General features: G+C 39.5%; 1 protein-coding gene across 4 annotated transcripts in view; it reads left to right on the plus strand.

Annotated features, from left to right (window-relative positions):
• The window catches only part of LOC120399100 (amyloid beta precursor protein), a 324609-nt gene that overhangs the window by 49568 nt on the left and 261231 nt on the right, over positions 1 to 13810 (plus strand). The window lies entirely within an intron of this gene.

Genomic DNA, 13810 nt, shown 5'->3' on the forward strand with positions numbered 1-13810 from the left:
TTGTGTTTCTAATTCAGAAATAGCTTACTGAAACATGAGTACTTGTCAATTTGTGTCTGGGCATTTCATTTAGAAAATTACCCATTGCACAGAATCATTATTTAATAAAACCTATTAATGGATTTTTGTACATTTGCAATAGCTCCATTGACAAGATATTGTAATAGATTTATTGATAAGATATTGAAATATATATATCGTAAAACAGGATAATATGTATTATCAGATAGCAATACAATTTAATATGAAACAATGGAATGCTGTGAATGTATTTTAGGTTCAGAACAAATATGGCATAATTTAAATTTTGTAAACTTCCTGTTTTTTTTGTTTAAACATGACTTAATGTTTAAGATTTTGGGGGGCAAAGAAGTTTTACTTTGCATTAATGAGTGTTCTGTTTCATTCATATATTTCATTACTTGAGAGAGCTTCCCATTATGTGGGGTTTTTTTAGTTGTTGGAAGGGTAAATATTGGGACGCTTGTAGACCTGCAAATACTGCTTCTAGCTCATGCCTTATGGGATTTTATTTTGTCACCAGTCAGTCACATTCATTCTCTGCCCTTTTTTCCTGTGGCTGTGATATACTGCAAGGATGAGTCAATTTTCTTGAAGGAGAAATAGTGCCTAGAATCACATTGGTCAAAATTCGATGTGTAAAACAAATGTGATTTAAAAGAAAATCAAAAGCCTTGTTACTTATATGGGACTAAGATGCAAAAGACTCTTGGGACATATGCTTTTAAGTGAAGATAAACATATATGAAACTTTGTTCTTGAGGTATGTTTTGGTGTTGATCTAATTGAATAGGCTGCCTTTAAATCTATCCTTTATTGTTGTTTTTTTTACTATGAAATATTTATTGAACCTTTCTGTGAGCAAAGAAACACTTTCACATAAATAAGGACAAATTTAGTTCTTTGTCTTTGTGTTTATCTCATTTGTTTTAGTAAAACCTAATAGTTTAGTATTTGCTGCAGTCACATTTTCACTAAGAAAATCCCACTGCAAGGTTAATGGGAGTAGATTTTAAGGCCAGAAGGGACCATTATCATCATCTGGTCTGGTCTTCTGCATAACACAGGCTTTAGCATTTTTACCAATATTTCCTGCACTGGAGGGAATTCTTCCACACAAAATGTTACATGGGGTTACATACAACACCATTCTCTGTAGTACTCCACTAAACATTTTACTTTCTTCACTTGTTTTGATGCAAGTGTAACTCACTGAGATATCTTAAACTGTCCTTGAGGACAAATATCTTTGAAAAAATATTGGTTTAAAAAAATAACAAGGATGTAGTTGTTTTAGAAGAGAAGAAAATTTTCTTCTCTTACTGAAGTGCTTTGGATGTGTGTCTGGGTATCTTGAGCTCCATATATGGAAATAAACAAAACTGTATTTGAGTGGAACCTTATCTTCCATAGTAAAGATGGAAAAGATGGTAAAGCTGATCCCATACAAAGTTATTCAAATAAATACTTAGTGTATTTGTGAACATGCAGCTTGTTTACTTTTGTACACAAAGGAAGCTCACTGGAAATGTAGTGGCTTCCTGCATGGAATTTCCCATATCCTATGCACTTGAACTAAACTCTTCTTCATAACTTTTGATTAATATGTTTTTTTAAAAATTGATTTACAAAATAGACTGTCAAGCACCTGTCAGCCATAATATGTGTTGGTCTGTAACTGATGATGTGCTCTCCGACTGTCATGTTGCCAGAGGTTTAAATTTAGTGCAGTACTGTGGGGAGCCTTTTCAGTTTTGTTTTGGATTTTTAGTTTGTCATCTGCTCACGTGGAGAGACTTCCTCAGTATAACTGACTTGCATGGTAATGCCTTTATTATTGTCAACATCTTCTAGAATTAGACACACACTAAGACTACGTGAGTTAAGTCAGTTTGTCACTTCTCTGGAGATGTACAGCCATGATCATGTTGAGTGATAGGTCTCTGCTGGGTAGAATGTGTTGGAAAGAATGCAGAATGAAACCTATCATGCTGACCAGTATTGTCTCGTTTTCTTGTGCTTCCTTGTCTGTCCATATGTCTGTAGCCACCTGTTGTCTCTTATCTTATACTTAAATTGTAAACTCATATGGCCACGGAGCTTTGTGTTTCCAGGGTGCCTAGCAAATGGGGTCCTGGTCTGTGGGTGAGGCTCTGAGGTGCTACTGCAATACAAATAATAAATAACAAAAGCATGAAGGGGATGGAAGGCGTGGGAGAATAAATGAATATTGGTAGCCAATAGATTGTGAACCAGCATGTTGTTCTTTGAGTAGCGTCCCTATGGGTGTTCCGCTGTAGGTGTGTCTGTGTCACTGCGCTGCTGATAGAAGAACTTTGGTAGCAGTTTCCTTTCAGCCCATGCATGCGCTGCCCCATACTCTGCCATGAGGCTAACCAGCGTGCCTGGGGGAACCCTCCTCAGTTCCTTCTCTGTCACAGAGTCATTGACAAGAACTGTGAAGTAGAGGGGAGGAGGGTGGGTTGTGGAGCACCCATAGGGGGGCACATCTCAAAGAACCACCATTACTGATTCCACTTCTGCTCTTAGAACTCTGGAATAATCTCTCCTTAAACTCTGATTATTTCCTAATACTTCTCTTTGATAACTGAGATCTGTTGCTGTTGTATACAAATCACATCATTTCTGAAATAGTGCAATGTTAATTGGTAACATTTTTGCCTGAAAAGTAGGGTTCTCTAACCTATATTCACTAATCTGCATTTCATTAGCAAACATCTCCTATTTTACAGTAGTGAAGTAACAGTGGGTCTTCCATTATGTCTAGGTTCTGATAGTGATCTCCTTTGTAAAGTGCTTCGAGATCTACTGATTGAAAGCACTGTGTAAGAGCTAGATTTTGATAAATATTTATTTATTTATTTATTTATTTATTAATTAAAACATCTACTGAAGACTGTGGGAGTTTCAAAAAAAAGGCCACATGCCAACGTTGCATATTACTATGACGAACTAATATGTGTGTGACTCATCACTAGTGGAATAGTAGATTTTCTAGTAACAGATTACTTTGAGGCTCATTAATATTGTGCAGAACCACATCTATTTGTGTGTGTGTGTGTATGTATGTATGTATATATATAGATATATATTTTATCATGTAATGGATTCAAGGAATTTAGAATAGCTTGGAAAACTATTGCACATTTTACATTCCTTTTTCTCACAATATTGCTCTGGAGGGGAAATATTTAAAAAGTCCAGACCTTTGTGGTAAAGAGTTTAACAATTAGCCTCTGTGTAATTCATTTTAATATTACAGTCAAAATCTGCCTTAACACGAATGAGTCTATCATGCTGCAACTTGTGTTGGACTTACATGTGTGCTTTGAAATTAATCCAAATAACTCTGTGTGCCTCTTAATCCTAGCACTGACAGATAAGTTCCCTTTTGGCTCATTCATGTCTGGTATTTGTTGGCTAAAAGAAATCGAATCTCATTTTAGACAGGATGACATTTGTGTAGCATAAATAATAACTCAAAAAGAATCTTACTGAAGAACTTTTTCTCGGGGAAGATAGTGAATCCTCACCCAGCCACATACCGAAGAATTTTAGTGATTAAAGCAAGGGAAAGTCAGGAATTCTAATTTTCTATGAAACATTAATATGCTGTATGGCACTAGGGAAATGTCATGCCCCATGGGTTTTGAACCTGGGTCCATAGGGGTCTTGATAGTCATCACATTCTAATCATCCACCCTCCCAATTCACAGACAGCTGGGCTCCATGAAGCCCAAGTGGGGCACAAGCTCTGCCCCTATGCTCTGATTGGGAGAGCTCCAAGGCTCTTGATGGGGCCACAGCCCCTATTTACGCCAGAGGAGGAAACTGGAAGTTGTCCATACAGCTAGGCTTTACCCTGCCATGGACTACCAGTCTGGTATTTACCTGTCTCTGCCTTCTGATCCTGAACTTCTGGTATCCTGACTTGGTCTGACCCTTGGTAACAGATTTGTGATCCCTTCCCTCTGGTTTGTGTCTTGGTTTTGTTCTCTTGGCATTCCAACCCAGCCTGATTCCTGGTACTTTAAATTCATCCAGGTGCCATCTCCCAAGCTGGTCTTTTAAAGGTGTTGTGCAGTTTTCCTTTGACAGTGAGGACTGAGAAGTCAGATATGAAGTGATCATTTTGTGAAAAGTGTTTCCTATGGGTGCTATCATGTTTTTTTTTTATTTTTTTTTATCTTCTATCTTTTCTCTGTGTGAGTTCATTTGAGAGTGTAGTGATTATCTAGTTTCACCCATTAAGTAGTTTTTGGGGTATTTGATGCACTGGATGAGGTATGCCACATGTTGTGATAGGCACGTGTAGCACCCATGGACCTTGAAAGGTTTGTTATGGGGGTGTATTGATCATTGGAGCAGTGAAGATATGTTTACAGGTTTTGCATGTGTTGTTCTGGAAGGGTCTGGTGCTGCTTTGAGTTGGTGTGTCCTTGTTTGTGGGCAGCTTGCTTCTGATGATAAGCTTGGTGAGACTGCGGGGGTTGTTTTGAAGGCCAGAGGAAGGGGTTTGGGAAAGATTTCTTTCAGGACGTTGTCCCCATCAAGTATAGATTGTAACTGTTCAGTGATACCCTGTGTGGGTTCCAGGGTGGGGTGGTAGGTATGTGGTCAGTGTGCAATCAGTTCTGTTTTGGCCGTGTGTTCCGCCCCCCCCGGTATTTGAAACAGGTTCTTTGGGTGCCTTGTTCCATGCTGTGATCTGCTTCTCTGGTGGAGTGTCCTTGTTTGGTGAAGGCAGTTGTAAGTGTGTTAAGGAGTGTTTTCCAGACTTTCCCCTCTGGGCAGTGTAGTTCCATGGAAAGGGAAATGTGGGGGGAGCCCAAACATGAAATCTTGGAAATAGAAGTGAATTTTATAATTGAATTTTCTGCAGAATAACTGTAATGAGACACAAACTACATTGTGAAACCACTAGCTTATATTAGTCTTCTCACGTGTGTTCCCTTTCTGATATATTGTGTCTTAGTCTCAATATCAGCTGAGGGTAGTACTGCTTATATATCTTGAGAATAAGGTAGCTGATTCACTCTGTGGGGTGATCCCTTCAGCGATGATCCTGACTTTTTGATGATTTGTGATGATTAAGTCAACTATGATATGTTCCTTTCTTCTCTCTTCCTCAGTACAAGAGAAATCTTTTTGTGTTTAATGTCTAGTTCAGTCAGCCCCTTGAAGTTGTCTGTTGAAAGTTTTATACTTCGCTTTTTTTCCCTCAAAGACACAGGAATTATTCCAGTTCAAGTATCTTACTAAAAACCTAGTTAATGCTTTGGTGTATGCCTGTTAATCATTACTGTACAGACGCCACGTTATGAAGCTGGATAACTTTTACAGGGGCTGTCTGGGGAAACTGGTGAGTGTAAGATAGCAAGACAAGGTTCTAGACACTGCGGTTCTCATACGGGCAGATATTCCGAGCATCCATACTTTGTTGATGAAATCACAGATGAGATGTTCAGCCCATGTCACCAGAATGTCAGATGAGCAACTGCCAAAGAAGATTTATGGTGAGCTAAAGGAGGGAAAGCACTCTCAGGGAGGCCAGAAGAAATGTTTCAAAGACTCCCTCAAGTTATCCTTGAGGCGTTTCAACATTGACACAGAGTTTTGGGAAGGTCTCACTCAGGATTGTTCTACCCGATGATGTCTCATTCTGAGAGCTACAGTCTATAAGCAGGGGAGAACTACTGAGGCAGAGCAGAAGTGCCATCAGTGTAAATCTCAGAACAGCAGCATGCCTGCTGCTAATCAAGTAACCCATAGATGCATCTCTTGTTCAGTGTGCCACAGACTGTTCAAAGCTCAAATTGGCCTGATCAGCCATTTGCGTGTTCACAGAAACCAAACCAATCAGTGATATCATAGTCCTCTTCCAACTTGAAGGCTGAACAACAACTGTAGATCCAATCCTGATAAGGATATAGGTGTGTATTTTTAAGGTAATCTGGGTCCTGCTAAAATTTTTTTAAAGGAAACACTGTGTTAACCAGTGCTGACACATTTTGGTGTCCTGTGTTCTAGAGTGTATCTTTTATTAGGTTCTCAGCTCTCCTTTTTGTTTTCCCTGGAAGCTGAGTGCTGAGTGTCTGAATATCTAGCCACTTTTGGGGCCTTATTGGAAGCTGTGCTCTTCTGACAATGAGGTTCCAATTGCTGAGCACTTTGGAAAATGTGTCTCTAAATATTTTTTCACTGAGACTTGATATAAACTGAATTCATATCAGAGGACTTCAATAGATACCAGGTGGTATCTGTTAGACTATTTAGAGAATAGAGTGCCAGTCATGTTTTACACAGTTTTGCTCACATCTTTTTATCAGGAACCATATTACCTAAAATCGCACCCCTCTGTCTTTGCCTTGATTGGACCCAACATCTACAGTAATGATCTCAGTGGAAGCTGAGGGGCACTAAGCTCTTCTGAAAACCTGGCTTGAGTGTAAAAGAGACTATTGGGTACTCTTTACTTTTCATGTATGGGATATAGCGGCTGATTCTCATTGTATTAGAATAGTGCTAGGTGACAGTGTTGCTTTAGTGTGGCCAACTGATTTGATGGAAGTACTTTATGCCAGCATATGTTGTATACTGCATTCTGGCATATTTGAATGTGTTGTGGTGTCAAACTAGATGCAGTTCATTATCTGAGCTGTAGAAGGGGGGTATGTAGTGTGTGTGTGTGTGTGTGTGTGTGTATGTATGTGTGTGTGTGTATATATATATATAATGACATCATTTCAGTCATTTTTAGGATTAAGTTGATAAATTACATTATATGACACACGCAACAAAGAAAATCTGCTTTTACATGAACACTTGAGGTTAATAAAATTGATTATTTTATGTTGGCTGTTGCCACTGTTCTGTAAACAACCTTATAATAGACAAAATATCTCAAAGGAAAGTAGGAATTAAATTTAAAAGTAGAATTCCTAGTGTTTCATTGGTTTAGGTAATGTACTGTAAGTAAAATTTCAAACACTGAGTTCCTTAAGTATCCACGTATGAATTTCCTCAGGCCCTGATGACTTTAATATATCTGACTTCTCTAAATATTCTTGTGACATTCTATACCTTGGGGGAGTGTCTTGTAATCCCCATATTCCTCATCTGGATATATAATTGTGATATTACATATAAAGCATGCCTTGTAAGGTATCAGGGGAAAGGTTCTGATCTGCTGAAAGTCATATTATCATTAATGCATATGAAGTTATGAGAATTGTGTTGTATGGTTGTCACTAAGGCTATGGCTACATTAGCGCTTCAAAGCGCTGCCGCGACAGCGCTCCCGCGGCAGCGCTTTGAAGCGCTAAGTGTAGTCAAAGCCCCAGCGCTGGGAGAAAACTCTCCCAGCGCTGTCCGTACTCCAGCTCCCTGTGGGGAATAACGGACAGCGCTGGGAGCCGCGCTCCCAGCGCTGGGGCTTTGACTACACTGGCGCTTTGTAGCGCCGCAATTTGCAGCGCTGCAGAGGGTGTTTTTTCACACCCTGCTGCAGCGCTGCAAATTTGCAAGTGTAGCCATAGCCTAAAACATTCTGTGAGTTGGGGAGTCAGCCAGATATTAGCTCCCCAGAGGCAACAGCAAGGAAAGTAACCAGCACCTGGGCGGGGTGTCAGCCCATCAACAGCCATTGTCCAGTAAGGGAGCTACAATTCAATGACTCACCTGCATGAGGCAACCTTGCCTGGGGACTCAGCAGTGCCCACCAGACATGCTTGGACTTGTGTTCCCCACGCACCTGAGACTGAGGGTCTCAGTGCGTGGCCTTTCTCCTGCCCCCACCTATGCTGCAAGCAACAAGGATATTGAGAAGACTTGAGACTCCAGCAGAGAAGACTGGCCCAGGTTTCAAGGATGAAATCTGTGTACTATGAACTGCAATAGGTGAGAGAAACTGCTTAATCTAGATCAGGGTTCTCAAACTCAGTTTACCTTAGGGCCAGTGTCAGTCCTCAAATCCTCCCAGCTGGCCAGGAATGTCACTGAAGATGGTGTTCAGAAAAGAAAACGTTTATATTGTATTTTTATTTAGAATTTCTTAGAAATAATAAAACTCATAAAACTTTATATAGTACTTCACCTGCCAGAGAGTTCTTAGTGTTTGCCAGACACCCGGCAACGCTTCATTTCTGTCAGTTTGTTGATGTTTGGCCTCAGTGACTAAGCAGTTGAAACCTTCAGGCTTGCAGCAAGGTGTGCATCAGATAGTTGTGTCCGGTATTTTGACTTGTTTAAATTTATTGTGGAAAAAAGTGATGCTGCCTCCATGGCTGACTCTGCCCTGCGACTAGTGATGGTATCGCTGTCCCTCTTCCCCAGCCAATGAGAGCTGCGAGGGGGGCGGTGCCTGCTGCAGACATTGCTGGCAGTGTGTCTGCTTGCGTTTCTCTTCTGCGGGCTGCAGTGGGGAGGTTCTTGGGGCACAGATGGCCCGCAGGCCGACTTTGAGACCCCGATATAGATGTTGCCCAGCCTAATAGGGTGAAAGTTTAGACTGCGTGCTTATATTTTCTTTTCTTTTGATAGGCAAAAAAGTCAGAATTAGTTATCACTTAGATTTTAAGTAACTATATCTTTTGTAGCCAATAAACTTATTTTGCTGTTTATCTTCACCAGTGAATTTGTATGAAGTGTGTGGCAAAACTGCTCAGGTTTGCAAAGGCTGGAGTATAGCCACTTTCCATTGATGAAGTGGTGAACTAATTAATAAATTTGCATTGCTCATCTTGAGCAGTGCACGATGATATATTCCTGACGTGCGAGACTGGGAGCTGTGGGGATTTGGCTGGTGCCTTTCCCTGTGTGATTCATTAGTGGCTCTGGGAGCATTCATGCAATATAGCTGGGTGTGGGGCTCCACATGCCGTTGTGCTGAGTGATCACAGTGCCTGGAGGGGCTTGCTACTTGTCACTAGCAAAGCATTGTGAGAGACAGGCCAGGCTGGAGACTTAAGGGGGTACAGTGGTCCCACAGTCCCAGGCTGCACCCCGGGGAACCTGTCACAATTCTTTAGCCTGTTCTTTCCCTATTCTGGCTTGTTCCTTCACCTTTGTTAATATTAGTTGTGTTAAGCACCTGGTCACAATTAACTGTTTTAGTGAACACTGAAGCAAAATGAGCATTAAACACCTCAGTTGTCTTGCTGTCCTCTATTATTAGCTCTCCTTTCCCTCTCAGTAGTGAACCTACGCTTTCCTCTGTCTTTCTCTTGTTCCTAATATATTTATAGAACCTGTTCTTATTGCCTTTTATGTTCCTTGCCAGGTGTAACTCATTTTGTGTCTTTGCTTTTCTAATTTTATTTCTACATCCTTGCATCTTTGGTACTCCTCCTTAGCAATTTGTCCATGTTTCCACTTTTTGTATGATTCATTTTTTATTTTCAGGTCATGAAAGAGCTTCAGATGCTGCTGTGTTGGTCTTTTACTATTCTTCCTGCTTTTCCTTCATGTCAGGATAGTTTGCTATTGTGCCTTTAGTATTGTCTCTTTGGGAAACTGCCAGCTCTCCTGAACTCCTTTTCCTCTTGGATTTTCTTCTCATGGGACCCTACCTGCTATTTTTTTGTTTAAGTGTTCTTTTTTTGAAGTCCACTGTTCTTATTATGTTCCTCTGACTCCTTCCTTTCCATAGAATCATGAAGTCATTTCACAATTACTTTCACCCAAATTACCTTCCATCTTCAGATTTGCAGTCATTTTGCCCCTGCTAGTCAAAATCGAGTGTAAAATGTTCGTCTCCCTTGTTATGTCCTTCATCTTCTGAAACAAGAAGTTGGTCCCAATACATTCCAAGAACTTGACGTTTTGGAATAAGTCAGTCTGGAGGTGACCAGTGTATGGCTCGCTGAGGCCAGAACTTCATCCGGGGGGAAGGGGCAAAGTTTCCTAACAGATAGTGTGGTCTTGACTTTTGCTGTGTTCTTTATGAACATAGTGAGAGAGAACCGTGTAGAATGTATTGCATGTGTACAGATTAAACAAATTATAACTAGATCAATTCAAAGTCTGTTTTCTCTGGAATGCTTGTCAGTGAAGGCTGTTTGACTGCAAAATTTCAGCTTTCTCCTCCTCAGTCAGTTCGGAGTGAGCTGTTCAGAGAGAAACTATGCTTTTTTTGTAGTGGGTTTCTCTCCCTCTCTTTTTATAGTCCAAAATGGCTGTTTTGCATACACTTGCCCAGAACTGTTCACTTTCAAACAGAGACTACATTTGTAAAATTTCAGCCCAAATGGTGACAAGTTTTATATATTGCTGATAACGATGCTTAATTGTAGCCATCACTGCTGCTCCTGCACTAACAATAACAAGAAGATATTGGAGCCTGATTCCAAATTATTCATGTTCAGTTTAACAAACATTTACTCTCATACAACTTATTAAATCTCTCATCTGTCCCTGGAAACAGTCTCCTGATTTTTGGCAGGCAGCCAGCCTTGTAATTTGTAAGAGAAGGCCTATAAAAACAGTAATTCAATGTTCCCTATCTATTCCATTTTACTGCTGTAATTTACAAGACGACTCTTTTCTCCATTACTTGTCTGTATATTGAAGGGGAGAGGTGGGGAGTTTAAATTGCATCCCTTGATTTTTTTTTCCACAATCATTCCTTTATATGCTTTAAAACATTGTTTTGCATAACCAGAGTCAGCCAGATTCTTATAGTCAAAATTTGACTTGATTTAAAATAAAGTCTGGAAGGGAGCACCAATTTCTAAATTTATTTGCTCAATGTGTAGCTGGTGACCATGATGTATGTGATTATGTATGTGGCCACTTATTAGAGTGGCACTTTATTGGATTGAACCATGAACCCCCTCTACCTTAAAGATGGTCTTTGTTTATGTGCCAGAGATTATATATTGTGCGGACTATCGAGTGTTTAACACTGCTCATTTCAGAAAGAATATGACCACTTGGCCTCTATTGGTGGGCCAATGTGGAAAATCTAAGTCTTAAATCTTTTAATGGTTACCATTTTTTGGGGTAATCTTTATCTTCTTCAGTTTCTAAATCTAAGTATTAAAAAAACCCAAAACAATACAAAAATCTACCCTGAGCAATCACATCTGGGAAGATATGGTTTCCATAGTTTTAAAATGAAGCAAGCTGCATCAAATCTGTAATTTGTTTTAATAGGCAGAAAACTCTCAAACTAAAGTCTGAAGACAGTCTGTGTGCATAATATTGGAAGGATGGTATAACACCGTAGGAATGGAAACTTATCCTCGTAATATTCAGTCCTCTCCAGACCTGTAATTTCAGGAAAGGGTTTAAGAACTTGCACTGAATACTGTGTAGTGGGTCAGAAGGTTAAAAAGGTGCAGTGGCACAGCTGAACCGGTGCTGCTATAGCGCTTCAGTGAAGACGCTACTATGCCGACGGGAGAGCTTCTCCCACCGGCGTAGTTAATCCACCTATACCGGAAGTGGTAGCTGTGTTGATGGGAGAAGCTCTCTCATCGACACAGCTCTGTCAACAGCAGGGGTTAGGTTGGTATATCTGCATCTCTCAGGAGTGTGGTTTTTTCCCACCCCTGAGCGACGTAGTTATAATGATGTAAAGCTGTAGTGTAGACCTGGTCTTAGCAATGAGAAAGGCTGAGAGAACTTTCATCAAGTATTGTTATTCACATCAAAATGAATACATTACTCTTGTATCAAATGTAAACATTGAGCTGAACGCTGAATGTACTCTCCTTGCAGATAGCAGCGAATTAGAAACTGTGATATGAAAAGATCTGGTTTGCAGCTTATTGCAGTTTGAGACTAGCTTTTGCACAATAGAGGCAACCCTTTGAAAGATGTAGTGTTTGTAGGAACTGTTTTTGGAGTGGCAACATTTGAGACAGCATTTGCAAAGTCTGCTAAAATTTACTTTCACCTGCTGTGGTAGCCCTTTGTAGTTATGTTGATAGTCACGGCTATCTGGTGCTAAATTATATAGCTTTGATATCTCAGTGAAAACTTCTTGAGATAGATACCTTCAATTACATAGGCTTTTTTTTAATTCAGTTAAAGTAATGGCAAATTTACTGGATATAGGAGTGGGGAATCAAACTCTTGTTATACTTACTGGTCATGCTAGAGCTGAGCAAATAGCTGGTTTTTGTGTGTGTTTGTGTTTTGTTTTTGGTGGCTGAACTGAAAAAACCTGAAGAAAAATATTCAGTTTGTTTTGAATTGAAACTAATTTTTTAAAAGTTTTTTGTTTTTTAATCCTTTCAGTGAGAAAAATGTTTTGGGTTGAACAAAATGTTTTGAATGTTGATTGAAATGACATTTGAAAACAAAGTGTGGATTGAAAATAGACACTTCTGAATTTTTTTTTTCATTTTTTGCTAAGATTATTTGCCAAATTTGACCCAAATTTGTGAATAGTTTTGGTGTCCTCCAAAATGCTTTTTGACTAATTTACTATTTGCAGAAAAAAATTTCACCCAGCTCACAAGGTATCCTCTCACAAGGCTTCCTTAATCCACTTAATCCACTTACTTAGTGTGTTCCTGATACAGCTATGCTTTCTGACTAAAATATATGGCAGTAGTTGACCAACACGGCTGCAACAACAGTGCATAGGAAATCTACTGTAAGGTGAAATAGTAATGAGAGCTAAGAGAATTCAAGCACTTCTGGCTGTGCTAAGGTAAAGTGGATTTTCTTGGCTTTCGGGAGTAGTTAAACCAGTGATTGTCAAACTTTTGTACTGGTGACTCCTTTCACACAGCAAGCCTCTGAGTGCGACCCTCCTCCCCCTTATAAATTAAAAATTTTTAAATATATTTAACACCATTATAAATGCTGGAGGAAAAGCAGAGTTTGGGGGTGGAGCCTGACAGCTTGTGACTCCCCCCCATGTAATAACCTCACCGACCCCCTGAGGGGTCCCAACCCCCAGTTTCAGAACCCCTGAGTTAAACTTTTATCAGCACTTTGCACTGATACAAATTATCAATCTCACAAGTTATATAAATGGTTTATATTTTGAACTGTAGAAACTGGCATTTCCTAGCATTTTGAAGAAAATTGTTTGCATCAATCCTTTCTATATCTCTTATATACCTTAGCTGGGGGAGGGGAAAAGCTATACTTCTGCTTTCACCTCCCTCCCCCCCCCTTGACCTTGGGGTCAAGTGCCTTATTAAATAGTTAAACAAGCTCTAAGCACCAAAAAGCTCTATCCAGATATTTCTTATAAAACCAAGCATTCATTATTTTGGTATGACTTATATTTAGGGTAGTTTGCATTCTCAAATTTTAACTTTTGAATTTGTCATGGAGGAAAGTTAGAAGAGCCTATCTTGATAAAAATGATAATGGCCAAGATAATACAATTAAAAAAAAAAAAGGCAGGGAGTACACTAAAGCTAGTTTCCGAAGTTCCTATTTTATTTTAGGCAACCATTTTTTTAAAATTGTGGTCTATATACTAGACAGCGATGATTAGTCACTAGTGCATTTTTATAGTAGTACAACGAAGACTAACATAGCTATTATTATAGTGTGAATCCCCCCAACCTAATTTGAGTAATTATTTGCCCGACTTCTGGCACACCTTTATGCAACAAAGTACCTAACATCCCTTCTGGATTCTATTTCAAGTGAGTAGAATAATGTATGATTACTATTTAATGAATACGTTTGGCGGTATTAGTATTTCTATAAGAGTAATAAACTAAATTGCTGCTGTTAAAATGGTAATTGGTATTGTATGAGTTCGTCTTTGGGAAACTAATCTGTCTGAAAGTCTTTA

This window comes from Mauremys reevesii, linkage group 1, assembly GCF_016161935.1.
Source record: "Mauremys reevesii isolate NIE-2019 linkage group 1, ASM1616193v1, whole genome shotgun sequence".
In the NCBI taxonomy this organism is placed as follows: domain Eukaryota; kingdom Metazoa; phylum Chordata; order Testudines; family Geoemydidae; genus Mauremys; species Mauremys reevesii.